The sequence below is a fragment of the Rhincodon typus genome, chromosome 31, assembly GCF_021869965.1.
Source record: "Rhincodon typus isolate 14 chromosome 31, sRhiTyp1.1, whole genome shotgun sequence".
Lineage (NCBI taxonomy): Eukaryota > Metazoa > Chordata > Chondrichthyes > Orectolobiformes > Rhincodontidae > Rhincodon > Rhincodon typus.
Window position 1 is genome coordinate 11539888 of NC_063362.1, and position 27969 is coordinate 11567856.

Consider the following 27969-nt stretch of genomic DNA (forward strand, 5'->3'; position numbering starts at 1 on the left):
AGGCCTGAAACGTCAGCCTTCCTGCTCCTCTGATGCTGCTTGGCCTGCTCTGTTCATCCAGCTCTACACCTTGTTATCTTAATAGCTAGGAAGATGTTTGTTCATATGCAGAAGATAGGGTGGGGTAGGGGGTAAGGAGTAATAATAGTTTGGGATGGAGTCTAAAGAGAAAGAAGAGCAGTTAGACAAAGGAGTGAATGACGATCTGGCTAGGAGGGTGAATAGCTGTTAATGAGGACCGTTAGTGACTAATAACTGGTTGAATGTAATAGCAGGCTGTGCGATAACAAGGCCTGGTTGTGGGGGTTGGGGTAAGGACATGGGAGAGCTCAAGCCCTAAAGTTATTGAATTCGATATTGAGTCTGGAAGGCTGCAGGGTCCCCAGGTGGAATATGAGGTGCTGTCCTTCCAGCTTGTGCTGAGCTTTACTGGAGCTCTGCAGCAAGCCTGAGACAGAGATGCTAGCCAGGGAACAGGGTGGTGTGTTGAAGTGGCAGGCAACTGAAAGCTTAGGGTCCTTTTCTGCGAACAAAACATAAGTGTTCTGTGAAGCAGTCACCCAGTCTTTACTTTATTCCCCCAAACTAGAGGAGACCACATTGTGAGCAGTGTATGCAGTAAACTAGATTGTATGAAGTGCAGGTAAATTGCTGCTTCAGCCGAAAGGTATGTTTGGGGCCTTGGATACTGGGGAGGGAGGAAGTAAACAGACAGGCATTACACCTTCTGCGGTTGCATTGGAAGGTGCCGTGAGGTGTGGTGGGAGTCAGAGATGGACCAGGTGACGGTGAGATAGAAATTGGAAGTGAAGTTGATAAACCTTTCCAATTCCAGAGAGGGAAGCAGTACCCATGATATCATCGATATATTGGAGAAAGAGTTGTGGGTGGGGGCTGGAATATGACTGGAACAAGGAATGATCCACATACTCTACAAAGAAACAGGCATAACTGGGTCCCATATGTGTACCAAAGGCCATCCCTCTGACATTAAGAAACTGAGAAGAGTTAAAAGAAATTTGTTCAGGGTGAGGAAGTGCTCGGCCAGGCAGAGGAGGCTGGTGGTGGATGAAGAAGGTTCAGGTCTTTGTTCCAGAAAGAAGCAGAGAGCCCTGAGACCAATTGTAAATCAAAAACAAAACAGAAGTCGCTGGAAAAGCTGAGCAGGTCTGACAGCATCTGTGAAGAAAAAAGATCAGAATTAATGTTTCAGCACCTCAATTTCCACCTGGGGGCCCTGAAGCCTTCCAGACTCAATATCAAATTCAATAGCTTTAGGGCATGAGCTCTCCCATGTCCTTACCCCAACCACCCACAACCAGGCCTTGTTATCACATAGCCTGCCATTACATACCACCAATTGTTAGCAACTAACAGTCCTCATTAACAGCCATTCACCCTCCTAGCCAGATCATCATCTACTGCTTTGCCTGTCTAACTGCTCTTCTCTCTCTCTGGGCTCTATTCCCACATTTTGATCACTCCTTACCCCCTCCCGTTATTCTATCTTCTGCATATGAGCTGACATTTTCCTTGCTACCATCAGTTCTGAGGAAGGGTCACTGGACCCAAAATGTTAACTCTGATTTCTCTCCACAGATGCTGCCAGGCCTGCTAATCTTTTCCAGCAATTTCTATTTTTGTTACAGATTCTCACATACAGTTCTCCAATCCAGGAGGAAACAACATGAAAAAAAAGTTTCAGAGAAATTAGCAGCTCGAAATCATTTACTGAAGCTTCCACCTCTTCTGGGACCCCAAACAGTTTCTGACTGCTGAAGCTGAAAAAAAAACTACAAAGCTTGATCTGTGAGAGTGTCCAATCTTCTTCCAGTGTTCCAACTGTACTTAAAAACAAACCTAAAGGCCTCCTAAGTTAATTTCTTAAACTGTTTTCAGTAACCAGTTCATCCCTCTGCTTTTACAACCTGTCTTCAAAAAAACCCAAGACAAAATAAACTTTTTTAAAGTGGCAGCATTGTCATAATACTTAGTAAATATGTTTCATTCCAAATTATCTGGCACAGAGACTACAAAATATAAAACATATCCATTCATCCTCATTCATATTTCCCTCAAATTCTTAACTTACTCGAGCATTTTCTCATTCTGGACAATACATTTACTGTTACATTATTTCTTCCAGCGTATGAACATTTTTTTTACGTTGCATTAAGAAGATCCATCTGAACAATCTAAACAACTTAGAAGAAGCTACATCTGAACAATTTAAAATTCTCAACAAAAATTAGTGAATTATTGTCAGTTTTTTTTGGTAAATGAGTCTTCAAAATGTTGAAGAGCCAATAATAACCCTGCTTTTCTTTTCTACTGTAGAATACTTATATTGTTTTAATTTCTGACAGAAGTACAACACTGGCTTCTCTATTCCCAATTTATCTTGCAACTTCCACAAGTCACTACCAACAAATCCCATTTAAAAGGTTTTGTAAATTCAGGGGTGGCCATCCTGTTTTATTTATTAGAGTTGTCTTTAGCTTTTCGAAGGATCCTTGGCATTCTGCTGACCATACTAATTCACATCTTCGTAACAGAATTTTCAAAGGTACCGCAATTGTGCTGAAGTTAGGCATGAATTTCCAGGGAATCCCTCACATGCCTGAAAATCTTTTAATTTTCCATTGAGTTTTAAGAGCAAGGAATCCTTTATGTGTGGTATTCTTCATAGAATCACAATCCCTACAGTATGGGAGTAAGCCATTCTGCCCATCAAGTCCACACCAACCCTCTGAAGAGCATCCCATCCAGATTCACACCACTTCCCTATTCCTGCATTTCCCATGGCTAATCTACCTAGCCTGCATATCCCTGGACACTTTAGCATGGTCAATCCACCTAACCTACACTTTTTTGGACTGTGTGAGGAAACCAGAGCACACAGAGGAAAACCCCAACAGGCACAGGGAGAATGTGCAAACTCCACACAGTCACACAAGGGTGGAATTGAACCCAGCTCCCTGGCACTGTGAGCCACCAAACCTGCTGTATCCTTGGTAGCTTACCTTCGGAAAGCTTGATTATAAGCCAGCTAACTTTAGTTTTCTAAACATGTCCTCTCATCTCTTTACATATACTTACCAGTGTTACAGTATCTCATAACACTGTCTAAATAAATTAAACAATTCAGTATTTTAGCTTTGACTTGACTCACACATCCGTAGCTGGAGCTTTTTTCAAACCTAAATAGTATCACTGACATTGAAAATAATCCATTTGGTATAATAAAGGCAGATATTTCTTTAGTTTTGAAGGCAGTGGGACTAGCCAGTAACTCTTCCTCAGATCAATGTTTGAAAAATTGAAGCACTGCCAACATTATTGATACAATGTTCCAACCAAGGAATTAATCTGCTTTTGTTACTGCATTCACCTTTTGATATTCTACGCAGAATTCTGTTCAGCCATCTGGTTTAGGAACTCCAACTGCTTTGGCTAGGGTCAATCAAGTATTTATCTAGCATGGATTGAATCTTCATTTCCAAGTGAGCTTGTCTTTCAAAGCTTAACAAAGAAGGATGTTGTTTTATCAACATTGGATCTCCTATGACCATATTTTGTCTAGTTACCATAGCACATCCAGGTATATCTCTACAGATTTCTCTGAATTTTCCACAAAGTCTTATTCAAGCTTCTGTTCTCCTTCCTCTAAATATGTTAATACATCATCTAACTGTTCCATTATTCAATATTGGCTAATCAGATTGTGGCGTGTTTGCTTTGTGGACTATCTACCTCTCCTTCTATCTCACTGTATTGTTGCTCTCTCCAGAGAGAGGAATAAGATCTTCCACACCCAGCTTCAGGACCCCAGCAATTGCAGAAAGCTAACACTAAAAATATTGGTTCTGTGGGAGCATGACCTCACCCATTCAGGCTGCTCCTATTGTTCTAAATTTGAAAAAAAACAGAAGTCCTCACAAACTGTTTACTTTATTGGTTTTGAGCAGACTGCCTGTCACCTCTGTCTCAACCTTTCTTCATGAGAGAAAAGGACAAAATGCACCTCTTGAAGCCATGGTATCATCACACCAGTCACACTCAATTGAATATTTCTTCATAAACTGGTGTGTGTATTAAAGGTGCCAGTTTGACTATATGTTAAGGTTTCTCTACGACCTCAAAGGTATGGCATGCTTTACATAAATGCATTATGTCCTAATGACACTTTAGTGAAGTAAAATGCCTGGTTATTGGTGCTTAAGTTTTCTATATTGCTACATGTTCTGCCACAGGAATTTCATGTGCAATGCATAACATCTCCTTAAGATAATTGGACAATAACACTATCTGATCAACAACTATTCATTCCTCATCCACAAGTCTGTGAAGATGTCTTCACTTCTTCATCAGAACTCCGTTGTTAATAAAACAACACTTTGGAACTCCTTTAGTCTAAATTTCAGTGCAACCTAACTGAACTAATTTGCTTAAAAGTGATTTCAAGTAACAAAGATTTGTTGAACACTTTTTGTGAATCATCCCCATCATTGTATATACCAACATTTGGTTTGCAGCATTAGTTTGATCTCTGGTGATGAGCTGTGTTCAGCCATGGTCATAAACATGATGAAAAAAATAACTGGAACTTGTTCCTGTAACTCTTCCATCCTTTTAACCTAACTTGGACTGTCTGTTATTATAGGCCTAGCTATAACTTCCATTTATCCCACTTATTAGCACTTTGACGTTCATTGATCTCTCTGGAGTGAAAACGATGTTCTTCTCCAACAAAAAGAATTAGAGTAGTTTCTGTGTCACTTAATGTAGTTATGGATTTAGCTGCATTATTTCAGAAAATAGGAGTTACCTCTCCTTTTGGCAAAAAATATCGCTCAACTACGTGTATACGTCTCCTGCACTCGTGGCACTCTTTAGCTCCAGACTCTTGATTGTAATTAAAAGCTAGAATTTGATTTTTTGGTATTTTCCTTGCAAGTTCCTTTACTGGATTTACTTTTACAAACCCCTAATAATCCCTTGGGCGTTGTTCATAACTTCCAGCATCTGAACAAAGTTGACCCATTATATTTTAATTGGAACACAACAGTCTTCAATTTTCACCCTCAGAACGCTCTTTTCTGCTTCAAGGAAGGGATCTTGGGGCATTCCCAGCTGTCCTTCCTTTATCCTGGCTGTGTTGGCCTTCCTTTCACTCTCTCATCTCTATCCTTCTTGGATTGAAGGAAAAAAGATTTAGTTCTATGGATCAGCTCACAATCATCAGACATTACTGTTGTCTGTCTAGCAATTGCAATACTCTGGTCTTCAACATGAGCTCTTGTTACGAAAGGTAATGAGCTTTAAATTCTTCATGAAGAATAATTTCCGAGAGCTTCATACATTGTATTTACTCCCTGTGTCGACATCCATCTGTCAAAATTATTTCCCTTTATCTTTTCAAATTCAGTGTAGGTTTGCTCAAGACACTTCCTCAACTTTTGAAACTTTTGCCTGTATGCTTGAGGAACTAATGCATATGCACTGATAATAGCCTAAAATAAAATGTCATAATCCATAGAAACCTCCTCTGACAGAAATGCATAAATTTTAGGTGCTTACCTGTCTGCATGGACAATGTCCAGTTTTCATTCAGTTGTTCCATTTGTTTTGCTATTTTCTCAAATGGCAAAAAGAATGACTCCGTATCTGAGATAGTAGGAACGGCAGATGCTGGAGAATCCGAGACAACAAGGTGCAGGGCTGGATGAACAAGCAGGCCAAGCAGCATCATAGGAGCAGAAAGGCTGACATTTCGGGCCTAGACCCTTCATCAGAAAAGAGGGAGGGGAAGGGGGTTTTGAAATAAATAGGGAGAGAGTGGGAGGTGGATAGAAGAGGGATAGAGGAGAGGATAGGTGGAGAGGAAACAAACAGGTCGAAGAGGCGGGGATGGAGCCAGTAAAGGTGAGTGTAGGTAGGGAGTTAGGAAGGGGATAGTGGCGTGCAGGGAGGACGGACAGGTCATGGGGGCGGGATGAGGTTGGTCGGTAGGAGATGGAGGTGCGGCTTGAGGTGGGAGGAGGGGATAGGTGGGAGGAAGAACAGGTTAGGGAGGCAGGGACGAGCTGGACTGGTTTTGGGATGTGGTGGGGGGAGGGGAGATTCCATATCTGTTTCCTCATATTTTGGTCAGGCCAGTATATGTTTAAAAATTTCCCTGCTACACTTTAGATTATGACTAAGACTTTCCTCATTAGAGTCTTCTTTAGCATCATTTTCAGCTAGTATTCCTGATCTCCTCTTCCATTTCCTTCTCCCTTTCTTTCTCTAGTTCTAGCTCTTTAAATTCTCTTTGATATGTGTTTTCTTTATTCTGAAATGTGTTTTTGTTCCTCCTATCTCTGATGTTCAAGTTATTTTCATTTCCGTCTCCTGCAGCATAAATTCCTTTCTATCTCAAGCTCCCTCAATTCTTCTTCATGTTTAAATTATCCCAAGGCAAGTGCCACTGGTAGCACTGTAAACAACTTTTTGCAAAACTTTTCTGATGACCAAGGGTAGACTAAGAGGCCAGCACTTGGCTGGCTTGGGAGTCATAGTTTAAAAACAAGGGGATGATCACTTAAAAAAGTGATGAGGAACCATTTTGTTTCTCAGATTTCAGATTAACCAGGACCTTATTGAATGACAAAGTAGGCTCAAAAGATCAAATGGTCTATTGCTATACCTTGTTTGTATGTTTATGTGTTTGGAATTTCTGACCTGCCCTTGAAGCCACACTGCAGTTATGGCTGGTTTGGTTGAATTTCAGGTCAATGGTAATCCTCAGTATGTATATAGTGGGGGGTTCAGAGAAGGTAATGCTATTGAACATAAAGGATTGATGGTTAAGTTCTCTCTTGTTGGTGGTATTCATTGCCGTGCATTTGTGTAGTGCAAGAATACCTTCCATTTATCAGACCAAAATTGGAAATTGTCCAGATCCTGCTGCAATTGACACAGATTGCTTCAGTACCCGAAGAGTTGCAAATAGTAAAGAACATTGAGAAATCATCGGTGAACATCCTGACTTCTGACCTTTATGTTGGGGCTGGAAGCTGATGAAGCAGCTGAAGATAATTGGGTTTAAAGCACTACCCCGAGGAAGTCCTGCATTGATGTTTTGCAGCTGAGATGATTAAACTCCAACAATCCCAAAACATGTGGCCTTTACACCACCTGAGCACCACCTGCTACCTAAGCAGGACAAATGTAATCCAGCCAAGTACTGTCCTCTTAGTCTACTCGGTCATGAGCAAAATTATGCAAGAAGTTATTGACAGTGTTACCAAGTGGCCCTTGCCAAGAAATAACTCCAACAATCCCACCATCTTCCTTTATGCTTGGTTGACTCCAACGTGTAGAGAATTATCCAACTGATTCCATTTTCTTTGGGCTGTTTGATACAATACAAGTTGAAAGCAGCTTTGATATCTTTTACCTCATTGCTGTAATTCAACAATTTAGTCCATGTTCATTCCAAATCTGTAATCAATTCAAAACCCAAATAGTTTCAGAGGAAACCAAACTGAGTGCCAGTGAGCAGGTTGCTTTTTTCTTAATTCCTTAACGGGATGAGGGTGTCTAGGCAGTATTCATTGCCCATCCCTAATTGCCCAGACGGCAGTTAAGAGTCAACCACATTGCTGTGGGTCTGGAGTTACATGTAGGCCAGGCCAGGTAAGGATGGCAGTTTCCTTCCCTAAAGGACATTTGTGAACCAGATGGGTTTTTTCTGACAATCGACAATGGATTCATGGTCATCATTAGATTCTTAATTCTAGATATTTATTGAATTCAAATTCCACCATCTGCCTTTTTTAAATGGTCACCCCCTTGTTTTTAAACTATGACTCCTAGTTGCAGATTTTCCCACAAGAGGAAACATCCTTTAAATATCCACCCTGTCAAGTCCCCTCAGGATATTTTATATTTCAGTTAATTTACCTGTAACCCTTATAAACTCCAACAGATACAGACTCGACTGCCTAGTCTTTTCTCATAAGGTAGTCCACTCAGACCGGGTTTTAATCTAGTAAACCTTGTCTAAACTGTTTCCACCAAATTAACATCCTTCCATATATACAGTAACCAGTACTGTATACAGTACTCCAGATGCAGTCTCACCAATGGCCTGTAATAACTGAAGCATCACTTGCCCACTCTTGTACCAATTCCTCTCACAATTGAACAGAAAATTTTGTTGGTTTTCCTGATTCATTGCTGTACCTACATACTGACCTGTGATTTATGTATTACAACACACTGATCCCGCTGCATCTCAGAGCTCTGCAATCTCTTGCTATTTTGATAATATGCTTCATTGTATTATTTCTGCTAATATGGACAATTTCCCACTTTCCTACATTAAATTAGATCTGTCAGAACTTTGTCCACTCACTTATCCTATCCGTGTTCCTTTGTAGTCTTCTTAGAATCTCCTTTTCACAAACCACTTTCGTATCGATCATGTGTCATCAGTAAATTTAGCTACAATACCTTGAATCCCATCATCCAAATCAAATACATAATTTGTGAAGAATTGAGGCCCCAACACCAAGCGCTGTGGCACACCACTCATGACATCTTGTCAGCCGGAAATGAATCACTTATTCCTACCCTCTGATTCCTGTTAGCAAACCAATCTTTGATCCATGTCAATACATTATCCCCTACACTGTGAGATTTTACTTTCTGCAATAGCCTTTGATCTGGTACCTTATTAAATGCCTTCTGGAAATCTAAATACAACACATCAACTGGTTCTCCCCTTATCTACAGCACAAGTTATTTCTGCAACTTGGAGATAGCAAGAACTGCAAATGCTTGAAGTCAGAGTCAATACAGTGTTTAGTTGGAGGAACGCAGCAGGTCAGGCAGCATCAGAAGAGCAGGAAAGTCAACATTTCGGGTCGGGTCCTGATGAAGAGTTCCAACCCAAAATGTAGACTGTCCTGCTCCGCTGATGCTGCCTGACCTGCTGTGTTTCTCCAGTTCCACACTATATCAAATTTACTTCTTCAACTGTGCAGTTTTGGTCACCCTGCAATGGGAAGGATTTTATTAAATTGGAAAGGGTGCAAAAAAGATTTACAAGGATGTTACCGAGACTGGAGAGTTTGAGATATAAGGAGAGGTTGAATAGGCTGGGACTTTTCTCCCCAGAGCGTAGGAAGTTGAGGATGGACCTTATAGAGGTTCATAAAATCATGAGAGGCAGAGATAAGGTGAATAGAAAAGGTGAATAGGGAAGGGGAGTTCAAAACTAGACGACATAATTTTAAGGTGAGAGGAGAAAGAATTCAAAGGAACCTAAAAGGCAACTTTTTCACACAGTGAGCGGTTTGTATGTGGAATGAAATGCCAGAAAAAGTGATAGATGCAGGTGTAGTCACTATATTTAAAGGACATTTGGACCGGTATGTGAATAGGAAAGATTTAGAGGGATATGGGCCAAATGCATGCACATCAGACTAGTTCAGTTTGAGAAACCGGGTCAGGATGGACGAGTTAGACCGAAGTGTCTGTTTCCATGCTCTATGACTCTATCAATTAGTTCAATGTGATTTCCCTTTAACAAAGCCAGGTTGGCTCTGTCTGATTACCTTGAACTTATCAGGGTTCTCTGCTATAACATTTTTAATAATAGCTTCTCACATTTTCCCCATGACATATGTTAAACTAAATGGCCTGTGGTTTCCTGCTAGTGTCTCCTCCCTCTTAGGATAAAGGAGTTACATTAGCTATATTCCAAACTAAAGGAAACTTCCCTGAATCCAATGAATTTTGGAAAATTAAGAGCAATGCATCAATTATTTTTAATCTTTTAAGACCTGAGGATGAACAAATAACTTAGTTATTTCTTCTCCAATACCACTCCATCATCTACAAGGCAGAAGTCAGGAGTGTGATGGAACACTTTCCACTTCCCTAATGGGTGCAGCTCCAGCAGCACTCAACAAGCTGAACACCATCCAGGACAAAGCAAGTCCACTTCATTAGCAACCATCCACCACCTTCGCTCTCTACACCACCACCAACTCACAGTATCAGCAGTGTGTACCATCTAAAGATGCACTGTAGGGTCCCTCAGTATCACTTGCTAAATCTGTGAGCTGTACCACCTAGAAGGATAAGGGCAGCAAATACATGAAATAAATATACCATCTGCATGTTACCTCAACACGCACCACCTTGACTTGGAATTATATCATTAGTCCTTCATTGTGGCTGGTTCAGAATCCTGGAGCTCCCTTCCAAATAGAGGGTGTCCCCACACTCTGCAGGACTGCAGTAGTTCAAGAAGGCAGCAGGCACCACCTTATCCCAGGCAATGAACAATAAATGTTTGCCTAGCCAGTAATATTCACATTCCTTAAAACCATTTTTTTAAAAAAATCATTCACTACCACTCTGTTCTTGTCAACGGAAGATCTCCCCCCTTGAGCGTGATATTGATTATAGGTGAAGACTAAAATAAAATCAGGGTATTGCTGATGCTAGAGATCTGAAATGAAAACAGAAGACGCTGGAGTGACTCAGCAGTTCTGGCAGCATCTGTGGAGAGAAAAACAGAGTTAACGCCGGAGTGCGAAATGAACACGAACTGAGTTCCCACGTAAAGTCATAAGGGGCTAGAAAAGTTACCTTTGTTTCTCTCCCCACTGATGCTGCCATAATTGAAGTCGCGGCATCCCCTCAACATTGGGCCAGTGAAATTAACCGTGAGAGTTATTATACAGAGGAAACATTATATCACGTTGAAAAAAATTAAGAAACAGCAGGGACCCCTTGGTTTCGTTAGAAAGGATGATTCTGTACAGCGATGAAGGCAATTAAGGACAACTGGCGGATCTAGCAAGAAACCAGGAAATGAACACCGGAGGGCTTCACACCTCAGCGGGTTTAAACGCACTAATTGTACAGTTTCAAGTCATGTACCCTTTACAAAGGGCAAAGAAAAAAGAAATCCATTTACAAAATAAACAGGAAACTTTCCAAACTTGTCCAGTGCAGAAGAGAGTTAAAAAGAAAATTATACATTTTCCTTCTCACTGATTCTGTTTGCGATATTTCTACAACGGGGAAATTTCGTCCACGACTCTGTGTTTCCGAACTAAGTGTAAAATGTGTTCTCGGAGAGTTAAAGACAACAAGACAACTTGTTCTGTTTTTGTTCAAAGAAAATCTGGAACAATTGTTCAATTTATTTCCTTAAGTATTTTGGTATTGGTGGCACTCCTAATTGTGAATAGGTAAGATTAAATTTAATGCATTTATTATTTGTTAATTAATTAATTCTGATCCGAAAACCACAGGAAAGAAATCTAAAATAAGCCAAAATACCATCTTTTAGGATTAGTTTTACTGAGGTATAAAAAAAATTAGCTTTAAAATATACATTCTTCAAAAATGGTCCCAGACACATTGACGATACACCTCGAGTGCTAAACAATCAAATCCTGAATTGCACAGATAGGATTAAAAAAAAGTGCATAATTTTCTGTAACGGTTAAATCGCCCATCAAAGATGCCAGTTAACCCAGTTTAGTGAGCCTAATAGTGTTGACCAGATGTTATGAAATCATTTTGTGTCGTAAATCAAATGAGAATGCAGCCAGGTTAGAGCTGAAAGATTACAACTTCTAACCTGCAAATTCTAACCATATGAAGACAAAGTCTAGTAAATAGCCTTCATAGAAGCCTTATTTTCTAGTATAAATCAATATCTACTTAGGTTGAACTTTTAATTATAATTCAACCCCTGCCATTTAAATGCTTTGTCGAACCCTTTTTTTCCTGATCACTAAGATAAATCTGAGCCAGTTGTTTCTGGAGACAATGTCGAAATATTGTTCTAAAAGAACAAAAATTTAGAAAATATAATAATGGAAATGTAATTTTGGACAGAAGTGTCGGTATTCAATTTTAACACGGCAATTTAGTTCAAAGAGACTTAAAATATCAATGTGTATATTTTCTTAATAGACTATGGGGATGTATCAACGTATCTGGCAACAAAAAGATCGAAATCTGTACATGTCGCTGATAAAATATTACTGGTGAAAACGTGACTATTTTAACTTGTAACACACTTCATAGTGTGCCTTCCAGTCTGTTCGTCTTCAAAGATTAATCTATCAAATAGACTGAGGAGGGAAAACATTTGAATATTACTTATTCCATAACTATCTACATTCGTGCACTTCCACTTTCACCGAAAGAATTTGAACCTAGTCCCTAGATTTGCAGCCCAAAAGTTGGTTTTCCTTTCTCTGGCTGGATTTATTGTCTTTCAAATTCATGTCGTTGTTTCCTCGTTTATCTCTTTTGGCAGGAGACTGCTGAATTGTGGCATTTTTTTAAACATAAAATGCACCTTATTTCCATTTAGTAAGAAATACCTCCCTCTCCACCCCCCACTTTATCGCAGCCTGCGCCCACCGCTTGCGTCTTCTCTTTTCTCTGTCTCTCTCACTATTGTTTGCATAGATACTAATTTAATCCTTTAACAATGTGAACCTGCTACAGACATAGCCGTCGCAATAAATTTGAAAACATTGAAATTATATATATATTAGTTATCTTATTCCCTGCTTGAGTTTATGTGGCAGGGTCAATGTTTAAAATTAGGAATGTCTCCAATGCGCAATCTTTGCAGTCTATGAAGTTGGGTATAACTGTGCGGCACACGAGTGTGTTTCCATTGATACCCGTTACATGACTCGTCAAACGATATTTCAAGCAAGCCTTAAGTATGGTTCACATTAATTGCAACCCATCACCTAAATACAATCAATGTAGAAATGAAACTATTTTACCTTTAACAAAATAGACATTTCCAATAAAGGAGCATCGTTTCACCATACGTGTATCTCTTGCGTAACAAAGGTGATCTTGTTAATGCATCTCAGTGTAGCTGAGGGATTTGCTAATAACCGGGGGTTGGGCAGATTTATTCCCAAAAATATATTTATGCAATATTGCCCCAGCTATTTCAGCTTGAAGAACAGGGCCTAGAAACATCTGTCGTAATTTGTAACTTCCAACACGTTACTATATTTCCAAATTGCATTAGTTTTTGCTCCTCTCAATCAGTACTTAGTTTCACGAGACAAAAATATTTAAATAAACCAATACAGCAGTGGCGAAATGGCCCCGCTGTTGTGTGGTATGATTTTTACACTAATAAACTGTTAGGCATTTCGCATTTCTGCTTCAGTGCAAGTAAATCCTACAGAAATCACCTCTAACCATCCTAAAATATAATCACTGGCGAGTGAGGCAGCATTATGCTTTGTTTAACAGCTCTTTTACTGAACCACATTGGTTTAATAGATGGCACGGTGTTTTGTAATACGAAAACTTTTCCTTAAACAGAAAAACTGGATTTTCTTTACATTTTTCCATCCTTTCCTACTGCGCTCCTTCTGCTTTTGTTTCTTGTAGCCATGCTGTTTCTGGTTTGAGATGGCTAATTAAGAAGGCAGTTTTACTAAACTAGTAGAATAATATGTAATAGACCAGGTACCTGATCTGGCACCTGGCCCAGGAGGAGAGACAGATGCAACTAGCCGCATCGCTATCCTATGCAGCAAACCAAAACAAAAGTTTGGAACTTGTAATTAACACATTTTAACCCTACAAATTGTCATCAAGTACATAAAGGAATGCAATCGCTTGTTAACCTGCTTCGGATACGAGATGCAAACTTCATACAAACCTAAAACAAATTATTTCAAATCACTTTTCATGAGACATATACAGTGACGATATGCTATACAGCCCAGAGTAACATGCAATTACTATGGAACATACAGTTTCCATGGACACGAGGTGCGGCCAATACTGTGAACATTTGGAACGTAAATGGGGAATAATTTGAGAGAAGTTCCGAAGAAGAGTCATGTTAGTCAACGTTTAACATTGCTTCACTCCCCATTGATGCTGCCAGACCCGCTGATTTTCTCGAACACTTCTGTTTTATCTTTATTAGACATTTTGAGCGGCGTGACTTTGTTTCACGGGGTTGAGGGAATAATTCAGGGAGCTGACAGAAATTCAGCTCGCGCTGTTGTTTTAATCTCCCGAAATAAGATTCAATAATTCCACTTAATCACTTTAAACAAATTGACTGTCTGCAATTGTGGATCCTAATTGTGTGGAACTCAAAAGAGACTGCAATTAGAACTTAGTTCCCAAGAAACAGGGAAACATTTTCAGCCATTTATTTTAATGATTTTGATATTGTTAGGGGCTTTACGGCCATTTATTCTTAATGATGGCACACCTGCTCGCTTAAATTAAATCAAGACGACACCGTGATATTTTTAACAAGAAAACAAATTATTAAATCAACAAATAGCCAATTTTGCTGATTAACTCAAAGAACAAGAACTGATGTGTAGCTGAGAGTGTAAATAGTTTTAAACTGAGAAAATTGAGTCTGGACCCATGTATAAGTCTGTAAAATACGCGTACGTTTGTATAAGCGGGAGTCTTTTTATGTGTATGCATGTTTCTTGAGTATGTATATGCATTTATGAGGCGTGTAATAATTATAAGTAAAACTGTTGATGCTGAAGATCTGAAACTATACCAGAAATTGCTGGATACACTTAGCGGGTCTGGCAGCATATTAGGAGAGAAAGTAGAGTTAAACTTTCGAGTCCAGTTTTGTTCTCAAGAAGGGTCATGGCACTCGAAAAATTAACTCAGTTTTCTCTCGACGGATGTTGCCAGACCTGCTGAGTTTCTACAGAAATTTCTATTTTTGTTAATAATTCTAGGTGCTACAGGCCTCAATCTTTTCGTGTGTACGTGTGTAAATGTAAGTAACTATTCTTATGCGCTTCTATGTAGGTAAGTTTGTATCCAGTCCGTGTTCGTCTGTGCGTGTGATGAATGTGTAGGTCGGGAGTGTAAATTTGCCTATGTAAGACTGGGTGGCGGAAAGATAGGAATTTATATGATCTATTCACACCCCACCAGTCTGCTATATACATTCTGAAGAATGGTCACTGAACTCGAAACGTTAAAGGTTCTCCATAGATGAACCTGCTGAGCTTTTCCAGCAATTTCTTGTTTTTGCCTGTTTTACTATATATAGTCTCTAAAATAAAGGGACTTATGGTGCAACAAAACTAAACCAATTGTCTCAAATCTGCAATTTACGAGAGGCCTACGAACTCTGCACATTACTTGCTCGGAAATGAATACATAAAAGAAATTCGATTTTCCTTGGCAAACACATAAACAGCTAACAATCTGAACTGAAGCTGGTATTTAGAAGTTTGGGAAGAAAATTAAACATCACTGGCCGTTCGAGACAGAAGATGACACGGCATCCATGCGAAGCATGAGCCTGAATGAATCTATTTGAACATCAAAAATTTCACTCATAATTAAAATGACTTAGGGTGCAAGCATTGGAGGGTTCTGTTGAAGGCCTCCACGCCTTCCCTGTTAACGAAGGTATTTTGATCGTAAAGCTAGTTCTGATAGAATATAAGTTCGATAGTTTTGAGGACTACATAACGGGACTCATAGAATCTGAAATATCAGCACTCACCCATAGATTCTAAAGGCGGAAATATACAACGGATATACAACATAATTCAGTTCTAGTGGTGGACAATTGCAAACATTCGTGAAATATAATCAGCTCGTTGGGGGTGTGCGAGGGAAGTTTTCAAATTTGAATAATCATCATGATTTTTTTTAATAAAACGTGATATCTAGAAACACCCTATAGCATTTACTTGGGTTAATTTCAAAGACTCTGCCTCTGTCAAGCACATTGACATTGACCGATCAATATCAGTTGGAAGAATTTGTGTCTCTCAAACTGAAGTAGGTGAATGGGAGGAGATGGGTCAATGTGGCCAAGTCACAGGAAGAGAGGTCCATCCAAATTCTCGGGTATCTAGACTCAAAACGTTAGCTTGCTTTCTCTCCATATATTCTGCCTGACCCGCTGTGATCTCCAACTTTTTTTTGCTTTCAGTCAAGTCAACTAAGAAGCGAGAACATGTTTTGTGTGCGTGTGTGTGTGTGTGTGTGTGTGTGCCTTGTTTGTTTTAACGCCCCTGGTGAGATTGTAGTGAAAGCAATAGCGCACCCTGTGAAGTGAAAAGGGTAACGCTGTTTGTATGAGTTGTTCCAATGTCAATTAGATGGTAGGCAAGGATGCAAAAAGTATAGAAATGGCTTCGATTAGCGCGATGAACCTGAGAGTTTCCGAATTTAACAAAGGGAGACGCGTTGACATAGTGGAGTTATACAATGACCCCTTTTAAGGATTCCTCCTTCAGTGGGATAATGGAACTTATTCCAAGATATTCTATAGAACTCAGGTGCAGATCTCAAAGGGTTAATGCGACCCCTCTAGGCATGAGCAAGCTATTAATCCTAGAGTTTTTTTTCTTGAGGCAAGACGTTTTTAATCAACAACCGGGGTATATCTGTCAGTGAAATAGGATTATACTCATATCAGGAGACTGTTGTAAATGGGAAGGGACATGTATCGTTTCATCTAATAAGTCAATGGGTTCCGAAATGTGTTGTCCAAAATATTCACATATTTAGAATCTTATTAACTTGCTGTTGAGTGGCACTGTTTCACTGACAAGTGAATTCCTTGTTAACTTCCGCAGAAAATAAGTCGGACTGAATTCTGTTGCTTAAAAATTAAATAACTCATCCTATCTAATCGGTTTACCCCGATATCGGATAGTGTAGAGAAACTGCACCCCTAAGAGAACCCTATTTTCTGAAGTTATTGTCTTGTCCTTAATACAAACAATGGTGGTGGTTTGTTCAGGTATGTTCCACTAAGTTGGGTAGCAGTGTCTCCTGACACTTGTCAAATGATGTCCTTCCCTCCATTAGGAAATGACAGCCAGCATCCTCATTAAGCCATTCCCTATTGCTTGCTTAATTTTAACTTGAGAATCTGATCATTAGTGGCCTTGTTTTAGTGCAAAATGTTTGTGTGTGTTTGGTTTATGTCAATATCAATAGTTTTTTTTCTGGTAGAATACTGAGAAGATCTGACAAAATAATTGAGAAACTAATTTCGAATGAGATTCTGAATCACGGGGATGAGGGAGATATCACAAAAGGTACATACAACCCTTAATCCTTTGAAGAATTATTTCAAGCCTGCTTTAACTCAGCGCCTATTACTGATGATCGATATCTCATTCAAGGAAGTTTCCCCAAGATTGTCAGAATCTAATATTTCATTAACAATAATTAAAATAAAATCCACAGAGATAAAAAAAACGGATTCTGATATTAAATGATAATCTTTTATATATTTATGTTAAGGGACTCTTTATGGAAGAATCTATATTTGGAGCAAGGCAGTTTTCAATCTATGGATAATCATTCTGGTTATGGATTAATAGAGATGGTGAACTGCTCATTGTGCCCAAAAATTTCCTCAGCAGTACTCTTCAATCACCCTATTTTATTATGTACACCTTCTGCCCACACATGGTATAAATCTGTTGCACTACCTTTGCAACGCGATTGAAATGCACTCCGGTGCGGTTATGATTGAGAAGAGGGAGTTGCGAATCCCATTCATCGTTTCATGTAAATAGATTAATAGTGACGATCATTTCAACAGGCAGCTGGGAGATAACAGTTTACATTTAAATAATCCCACTTTAGAATCAGTCTGTTTAACCCAGAATCGGAACTAAAAGGGAATTGGAGTTGGAGGAAATCCTCAAGTGTCCAGGAACTTTCCCTATAAGTGTCCAGGTGGAAATGGACTTCAATAAATTCTCTTCATGAATACCATCCAACATTTTACATATCATCGTGCTAAGATTTAATATTCTACGCGAGCATTTTAATTTATAAAATGCTGGAATTCCATCTATTTTTTGGCAACTGCAAGCAGTTAAGACCCCCGTTTGTTTGGCAATTTGGCCAGAGTCACTCGAAATGCGAATCCAAAGTCCTGAAATTCAACTGCAATTAAACCATAGACGGATTAATTCAGTCCCTGTAAAATATAGGCCCGGAATATGAATTGACAAGGAAGTAGGGCGTAGCCTCCAGAGCACCTCCCAACCAATTCCTGACATTGGCTTGCTACACTCACTTTGGGTCCTCTTGTAGAAAAGAGACAAGAATTATTGAGACAGAGGAAACTGTGATTAGAAAATAATCCACCAGAAGACGTTTACCCCTTTAATCGGAATTTTACAGATTACGGATTTCGACAGTTTACGAAGGAGTACTGAAATAGTATAATACACGTTGTTTCCATTTTCTAAATACCTAGAATATTTCGGAGACAGTATGTGAAGTAACTCTGGAAACTTGATTCAAGAAGCCGATTTGGTGAGATATCACAAGAGAGAAAACAAAAACTTGTTTATTTGCACCTTGCTATGTCCTGGTTTATGAACGCCACTATACCATGCCCGGTACAAAGTAACATCCTCCAGTTGAAGTAGACGCCACTTTGCATTTCAATTTTGGAGTAAATAGCTTGACTGCTTTCCAACCCACCCCCACCACTACCACCACCACCACCAAACTCCCTCTCAAAAGCAGCGTAGCGGTTTTAAATAACACGTTTCCTGACCACGGGCATATTAGAGTAAATTAAATATTTGTCATCCCGTTTACAGCGGAAAAAACGAGCACAAATATGACCCCGCTCCCGGTGTCCCTGTGCTAAGGGCTTTATTCACTCCAATATTATTCTTTCATAAAAGATTTATGCAGCTCTCCCCAGCTATTCTCTAACTCCCGTGCCCGAGGTAACAATATTTTAAAGGGGTAAATAGAGGTATTTTTAAAAAAAAGACCACATGACTTTCTCATCTAGCCTCCCTTGAAAGATTAAGACTGTGATACGTGTCCCTACGGGTCGTTTGATTGATTACATCATCCTAAGGTCACTTCTACTTCTGGTAATTTTCTTCTTGCCCCGGGGCTCTGCATTCGCGCATTTTTATTGCACGCTTTGGAGACGTGCAGCTTCGTTGTTTTAGTCATATGGATTAATGACTTCAGTGCAATGAAGTGAAACAGGGATTGCAATGGTGAGCTGCCTATACCGCCAATACATGGATCTTAAAGTGGTAACAGTCACCCACTTTCTCCATCTCTGGATCTGCAGTATTAGTAACGGTTTAAAGCTCGCGTTTAATACAGGGGACAAACTCTCCTGACACACACACACACCTTTACGGTTCATTGCCTTTTATCCACATTGAAATATTAATGTAATTTCAAATTTCCGAAATGTTTCCTGCAAATGCAACCAGAAAAAAAATATAATAGTCAAAGCTGTAAAATTAACATATATTACTACGTGGCAAAGTGCAACCCAATAGTGATGTATCATATTAATTTAGTCAAATAATCACATAACATATGACATATTTGTTTCGATATTTGTGGTCTGCAATCGTTAAAAGGTGAGGAAATGCGATGCTTGTAAAACGGAAGAAGATGTGCAGTCTTTACATACATTCTAATCTTGATCAGCAAATATGTTGTGTCTTTAAGGGAAAAAAAGGTTTCAAACACAAACATGCTTATACTGTCACAGTTGAAACGATCGCTTAAACACAAAAGTCCAGATCAAATATCGCTTCCTACACACACATTTACATACATGTATGTGCATATACCACATACACACACACACACACACACACACACGCAAACACACACAATTGCATGTAGAAGAATCCATCAGCATTGTTAACAGTTATGCCTTGGTCACAATCCCCAAGCGAAAACAGAAGTAGCACAAAAACATTGACGGAGATGCAGCCTGGTTAATGATAGCTGCTGGTAAACACCTCCGAAAAGGGGGCTTTCAGAATCCTCCCACTACAGGATTTGATGCGTTTACAACGGTGGCCGCGTCCAAGTATGATAAAGAAAACATGTCTCTAAAGTGCTCCCTTCATAAATGTACATCCAGATCTTAAAAAGTGACTAGAGACAGATCTTCGTAATTTTTTTTTGTAAAAGCATTACTCAAAAGTTCAACACCAGCTTGCAGTTATTTAAAATGTCTTTTTCACATCAAGCCATTTGACGACAAATACAATTAGGGATCGGGGTGGAGAAGGTAACACCACTGTGTAGTCCTGGGCTCAGTTGTTTCCCAGATAGTTAATCTAACTTCAGGGAAACAAGAGGCAAACGGGGGAAATACGTGTGCATTTAACAACTTCGGGGAAATAGCACAAACTTCACAATAAAACATTCTAGAATTGTTTAAATCTGACTGTTTACATCCAAAATATTTCAATCCCACGCGAGGAAACGTGCTTCTGTTAAAACCAAAGTTCAGGGACGGCTTTTGGAGGCGATCTGAGAACGGTTGTCGTTTTCAAAAATTCTGAAATCGTCTCAGGACCTCTCGCTCGAACGTATTTGAGCGAAAACTTATAATCCATCCGAGGGAATAAACAATATGTGAACACTCTCTGTCAAAGGCAGCAAAGAGCTCATCTCGCTATGGCACTTGGTCGTGTCGCTCCGTCTTTATGCCTGCACCTCCAGCTCTGCCCCTTTCCGTGTGCCTTTCCCTCTGTTAATCCATAGATAATTTTATTTTTATGTGAATTTAGGTACGTGAGTGTTCCCTTTGTTTTCTCCCTGTGCGTTTCTCTATCCGTTTATGTCTTCCCCTTTTATTTTCCAGCTATGAAATGTGTGTTTCCGGAAACATTCGAGAATCAGTTAAATACTGGAAAGGCACAAAGTCCTGGTGTAAATAAAAGCCTGGTGTGGTCCAGAGCTAGGTGGCGTGGACCACGGTGATTAGGTTGGTAAACTCAAATAAATGCTGAGGCACATTTCATTGAGATGCCTGAGGCTTTTTTTTATATCAAAGGCGGCGCCAACACACACGACATTCCACTCCCTAGTCTCGAGCCAGGCGCTATCCAGTAGATTGTGTACCCGGTAGGGAAGGGATGCCTGCTCTTAAGTGCTCGAACTCTTCAACAGAATCAGTTTTGGTGACCAGTGTGAACGACGCCTTCTCCACTAGGGCGAGGGTGCTTTCGGATTGAACAAGTTTGCAACACTGTGATAGGGTGAGCGATGCAAGTGAAAGAACATTGGAAGGGGAATACTACTGAGACTTCAGAACTAAGAGCCTTGAGCCGCTGGCAGCAATCCATCACTGCTTAAATGTGATTACCACATATCCCCTACCCCATATTGGATGTTGCAGTGTGAGGTAATTCTACTACCGCCTTGTTCCTCCCTATCTTGCACTGTTCTCCAGCCCTAAAACCCTCCAAAGTATCTGCGATCTTGTCAGTCTGACCTCTCGATTAAAGTACTCCAGCGTCAGCAGTCACGCTTTCAGTTACCAGGCTCCTAGGCTCTGGGATCTCCCTTCCTCAGTCTGCTCTCTGCCTCTAACAGGTTCCTTAAAACCCACCTCTTTAATCAAAGCTCATATCAGCTACCCTAAAATCTCATGTTGCTCAGTGCCAAATTTTCTTTCACGACTTCTGTGAAGAATCTTAGAACATTTCACTTTGAGGCGCTATATTTTAATAATATTTTATCGTACATTTTGTTGTATATCCAGAGTCTTAATCACTTGCCGTAGACTTTATTTTCTGACATAGGCAAAAAAAAAACAAGCCAGATTGATCTGCTCCACATCAACTTTAAAATAGTCATTGCGTATTAGAGATCATTGCCCTGTTTCACAACATATAATGTGCATATAATTCGCAACTCCTTTTTATTATTCCAGAAAACAACCGATTATTTAAACGTTTAATTGTATTAGGGATACCTGTCCATTTTAAATGTACATTGATCATGTTAATGGGACTCCAGTTTGTCTCGATAGTCTTAATAACAATGTATCACCAGAATTACACTGAATTTGGAACAAAATATGAACTTCTTTTTAGTAGTGAATTTTATCAGAAGTGACACCTTCACTACTCAGCGGAGAGCTGTAATCTCCAATGCGTGCCGGCAGGAATATAAAAAAAATTAAGTTTAAAATATGTAAGGAAGAATTTGGATATGTTGCTATCATGGACTATCATTTATTTCCTTTCGAAAGTACTTTCTGCGAAATTAAATGAATCTTTGGTATCTTACTCAGAATCCATTCAGTGTCTTTCCAAGAGCGAACAACTCAAGTCCGGTGCAAATAAAACTGAAGAATTGAGTCTTAATTTCGTAAAGTCCAGAGCTGCTGCATTTCAAAGTGGATCTACTTAATTCCAATGAACTAGCAACACTGGAACAACATTGTATTCCACCTTCCCTTATTTTCGCTGGCAAGATTTTTTTTTAAAAGCACATTTTATAAATGGAACGTGATATATGGTCCATTGTAACCAATGGGATTTTAAATCCTGACAATACTAACCCATTTGTTGAGCTTTATAATGACTGACATTCAAAGGAAATGCAAAGTAAGGATTAATCTGAAAATAATCAACTACATAGTAAACGAACCTCCTGAGTATCGAGTATATTTGTTCACAATTACAGCATTCAATAACCCATCAGTAATGGGGAGATAGATCTGGGGGCTTTGAGAGTCACCAGTGCGAGTGTGTAACAGTTTGTATTGATTCTCTGCTCCTGCCTTCCACGATCATTTTGCCATCTATGTTGTAATTAATTGTTTTGCAAAACCTATAACGGAGTTTAGGTAAAACAGAACCAGGTGAACGTACTGTAAATAGTTGACCATTTATTGCATCTCTGGCGCCTGCTATCCCGTCTCACCCATAAAGCTATACCTAATCATTACATTCCCCTCAAATAAAGTTTGCCCCATTGAAATACAGATCAAAATATGTCGAATAGCTTGTGTTTTCTCATGCCCCCTTTGCCATTTTGTTCTGGTTTACGGCTTAGATGTGGCTGTTATCTGTGTGCTTGACCCCCTGGAGTTTTGCAGGCTGAGTCCAACCAGTCCCGCTCTCTCTAGCCCCCAGCTGTATATCCTGATTGGGATTAGCGGTCAGACTTCTCATTTACCACAACCACAAAGGTCCTGAACCCAATTAATGGCTAATAATTACACTCTAAACTCCTCCACAATCCCTCCCTGCATCATTAGTTGGAGCTCCGGATATGAGCGTGATCCACTATGATCCAGCTCTTGACGGACTTGGTCCGTCTACCGTACTCATGCTGTTTGGGGTTGGGAGCGGTAGGTGACACGTTGGTCTAACTGAGCTTTTATAGCTGTGAGGTGTTTGCAAATAGCACTAAGGTAACCAGTTGGGCAGAATTTTTATTACAATGAGGTCCGTAGATAGTAACCAACTACATTCTAAAGTAACCTGAGATTTTTTTCCCATGTATGAAATACGTGTTTAGTATAAAATGATTTTATTTTATGTAGCTATTTTATGCTATTTATTATTAAATGTAGCTCAATTATACAGAGCAAAAATACAGAGTGATACTATACTCAAATATACAAAATAAATAGGTAATGTAGAAATCATGAATTAACTGGAAATGTGCATTTAAGATCTGGAAGACTCAGGGATCTAAGAGATATTTAAAGTATTGAGATTTACATATGCTATTAAATATTGGATGTGGCGTACATTTTTGGAAAACAAATAACGGCTTGACAGCTACCAGTTAATGAGGAAACGTGCATAGCCTGCTAATTCGATGAGATTAGCTGTTAGCCAGTGATAGCTGTGGTTTACCTGTAACGTTCTGCAAGTCTCCCAGAAACCAGCAACGCCCAAAATTCGTCCTGAACAGGTTCAGTAAACTTCAGGAGTGTTCAAGGTTACTAAGGATATGGAAAAAAGATAAAGGCAATTGAGAACGATTTTAATTGAATTCACAAAACGTGTCACTATTGCTCTGAACTCGTTTCAGATGTGTTCATAGAGTTTCTTCTGGCACCCACCTAAATTCAAATATTATTGAAAAGTGATCATTTGGAATCCCTTGTCTACAGATCAGGATTTATTGAATTAGTGGCCATTTGCTCTGTTTTTCCAGATTAATCCAAATTGCCCTTTCATCAACTGATCGTCCCAATAACAATTATCATTCAGAAACTATACATCTACTGACAGTCTTGCCATTAGTTTTCATTCATAATACCTGTATTTACCGACGACCCTATAATCAAATGTCATCCACACACTTTCATCCTGTAACCATACAAATCATTATTGGTCATTCATAAACACTGCCTCCACAGGTCATCTCACTATTAATGACTATCCAAACAGTGTTTATACTAACCACACCACCAATGGCTATCCCAAAACCTTGCTTTGACTCACCTCCCATCTTAAATGGACACCTAGACATCCTGCATCATCTGCCCATTCCACCATCAACTCGTACCCAGAAATTTTGCTTTGGCTGACCATACCACCATCAACAGGGATCCAGAAAATATGCCTTAGCTGACCATTTCACTATTGATAGCCGTCCAAGCTCACCATTCTACCTGTAGTGATCATAGCCAAATTGGTCATTATATCTTTGCTGACCACTTACAAAGATTGCACGCACTCACTGTTCCAAATAGTGAACACAACTATATTCTAACTATACTGATCATCACTGCTTTATATCAGGATCAACACACCATGTTTACTGTAAAAATTGCAGTAATTTCCTGAAAACTGTAGATATAAGATGATGTGGCCTAGGACGAAATCTGGTTCTAAATCTATCACATTTTACTTCATAATTACTTACAGAAAGTGATATTTTTCATACAGAGTATGTTGAAGAAACTAAAATAGATCATAAAGCACAAGGGATCAAATTATGACACGAAAATTGTAAGCTCTTTGAAACATGACATGTAGATTTCAATGAGTAGGACATAAATTTTAAAGTTGTCAATAAAAATTATTTGTCAATTTCACATCTTGTAGTTTACACAAGTCCAAAATGCCGCAATCAAAAACAATTTATTTGAACATCACCCCCTTATCCCCCCAGTATTGGCAACTACTTTTCAACCAATATTGCCTTGTGATACTCATGTTTGATTATATCCCCACAGTTTGACAATATGAGAATAACATGCTGAGGCCAGCACAAGTGAAAGAAGAAACTGTATCAAATTTCAAATAAAACAGGGACTTTTCAGCTTTGGATAGAATTGGTTGCAGCCCAAGTCTATCAACATGTCCTGGTTCCTCTCTCTGTTTCGCAAATGGAAGAATATAATTGAAAAGTGGCTTTGATAGCTTAAGTGAGTGGGCAAAATAGTGGCAGCTGGAGTTCAATGTATAAAAGTGAATGAAGTGTTTTCTCAATATTGAACTGCACAGTAGCAGAAAAATGTAAGTATAGAAATTAATTTCTTAAAGCTATTTAAAAGGGTGATAGAATTTTAAACTCTATATAAAATAAGCGAGAATATGAAGAGATAAAACTTATGTTGGAGTTGTGCAAAGCTTTGTTTAGAATACATGTGAAACATTGAATTTACTTCTGACACTGCACATCAGGAAGAAAAATATGCCCTTAGGGATAGATTCACCAGAATTATACTGGAGCTTAAAACTGTATATTGTAGAACAGATTACAGAGGCTAGACTTGTATTCCTTAAACCAAGATTAAGGGATGATCTAAATGATATATTTAATGTAAGTAAAGGATTTGATAGAATGAGTGGAGAAAACTTATTTCCTCTGTTACAAGAATCCAAAATATGAGTTCCTAACCTGAAAAAAGTTAGGCCTTTCAAGGCTGATATTAGAGAGAAAATAATCCCATCTTTACACAAAATAAATATGGATTTTGTTTTTCCCTTCAGGAAACCTTGCAGCAAGTCAATTGGAAATTTCAAACTGTGATTGTTAGGTATGTTTTAGATAAGAGGATAAGGAACTCATGGGTAAATGGAGTTGAGGTACAAGTTGAATGGCAGAGCAGTGGCTGAAGGTTCACTCCTATTCCTATGTTTCTTTTTTGTTCCTATGTTTAGTGTATCCCTTTGATTCGGGCATTTTTAAAATGAACCTTTCTTTATCAATAAATAGTTCACAAATGTAATTGAAAGTTGACAGGGGGGATTAAAAAGAACATGGGGTTATGAGAGCGGAAGAGAAACAAAGGACTGCAAGGTTTTCCCGGGATTTTGGAACTGAATCTGTGGTAAGAGGAAGAGTGGGGGCACACTCGCTGACTACTACTGGCAACTAATCTCCACTGCATGGTCTGGCTCCCATTTGATATCTGTTTTAATCTTCAGATGGATATAGCATCACGTTGGGGAAACTGTTCCAGGATGACCACACATCCCTTGGGGATATTGGAATAGGTTTAGTCGTGGAAACATGGGGACTAATATGGATGAGTAAAATGAGATTTCACAGAGCTTTAGGCTGGTGACAGATTGTCTGTAATTTCACTCAATTGAATTTGAAATCATTTTTCAATCTGAGCTCGTTTTGTTCTCAGATTGTGATCCCTTGTCTACAGCAGGTTGGATTATGTGTATTATTTCAGAATCTCCTAAGGATGTTCTTCATTTCTCTATTGAATGCGTTTGTTATACCTTATCGCCAAGGCATGCTTTTGGCAAATATCTGTGTGGAAAGTTTACTTTTGCAAATAAATTGAATTCTAAACGAGGCAGTAAAAAAAAACACAAAGTAATTAGTAAAATGGAAATACTGGTGTAGAGAATCGGTAGCAAGTCGCATTTGACAGCTGAACAGGCGAAGGACAAATTTCTAGCGGATCTGAATTCAAGCGTTTCGGCTCATGCTCTAGCTCCAGTGTAAATGCGGCAATTTCTATACCTAAACCGATTTGTAGTATTTTAGATATGTACATCATTATTTCGAAACGCCTTTCATTTTGAAAACGTGGCTGTTCAAATGGAGCAGAAAAATATCCCCCGAAGACCTTCATCATCCACTGTTTAACGCAATTTAATTACCAGTTGACACAATTAGGGACTGTATGAGTGGAACTTATAAATGTCAGACACGGTTTTCTAATTAATAACCCTAACCCGATTAGAATCTTGTAATCTCAACCCTTATTACCAAACCATAATCTCAACCCGACAGAGATCTCTCATACCCAACGCTTTGTTTTTAATTCTGAACTATGAAGTTTGCCTCGCAATTAAGGGGAATGTATGAATTGAATTGTAAGTGCGGTTATTGCTTGGGTTCCATTCTGACCATTTGGTTGCTATAGAGGAGAACTGATTCTCAATTAGATTTCCATTGCGTGTTTGTATAAAACGGGATGTCAGGATCCCAAGCGATGTAATCCATGTTGGCAATACACCTGCATAGGCCTTCCTTCTTTCTAAAAACAAACCTTATTTTCTCTATCTCATGTAGCACGTAACGTGTTCATTAATACATTCAAACACGGATGATAATATTACTTTAATATTACCAGGGGCCTCTGTAAGTAGCGTGTCATATTACTTCCGCAGGTTTGTCCACAATTAAAACACAAGAGAGTTGAAACAGATTCTCCAGCTATTTTATATAAGAGGCGAGCGACACAGTCAGATTTCTGCGTCAGGTGAGGAGGTCATGAGTTCTATACATCCGATATATTGCTTCCACAGAGAGGTGCTTGGTTTCAAACTGAACAGGTCCATCCGCAGCAAGATTTTGTAACCTGTACCCTTACTAGCTGCACGCACTTAATTGTCCACATTAAGGGTTAATCCATTAATTGAGATCTCAAACGAAGGGACATTTCAGGGGCATATCATTACATTCTACAGACCTGTACGCGCCGTAACTCTTAATGCTGCCGGACAAAACATTGTCTCTGACTGAAAGTAAGATAGAAATGGTCACGAATCATTGCACGGTTGTAGTTTGAGTTGTAAATAAAATGAAAATACCTGTGCTAATGTTAGCGAATTCAAAATTACGCTGTCACATATATTACTATAGAGATGAATTCCTTGCTTATAATCATGATTTTAAATACTGTACTAGCAATAA

General features: G+C 39.1%; 1 long non-coding RNA gene across 4 annotated transcripts in view; it reads right to left on the reverse strand.

The window, feature by feature from the left end:
- LOC109920486 overlaps positions 1 to 27969 on the reverse strand; it is a 44490-nt gene that overhangs the window by 8052 nt on the left and 8469 nt on the right. For all 4 annotated transcript variants that reach the window (XR_007265292.1, XR_007265290.1, XR_007265289.1 and 1 more), the window contains exon 2: positions 23709 to 23797. This is a non-coding gene — a long non-coding RNA (uncharacterized LOC109920486). The remainder of the gene's footprint in view (positions 1 to 23708; positions 23798 to 27969) is intronic.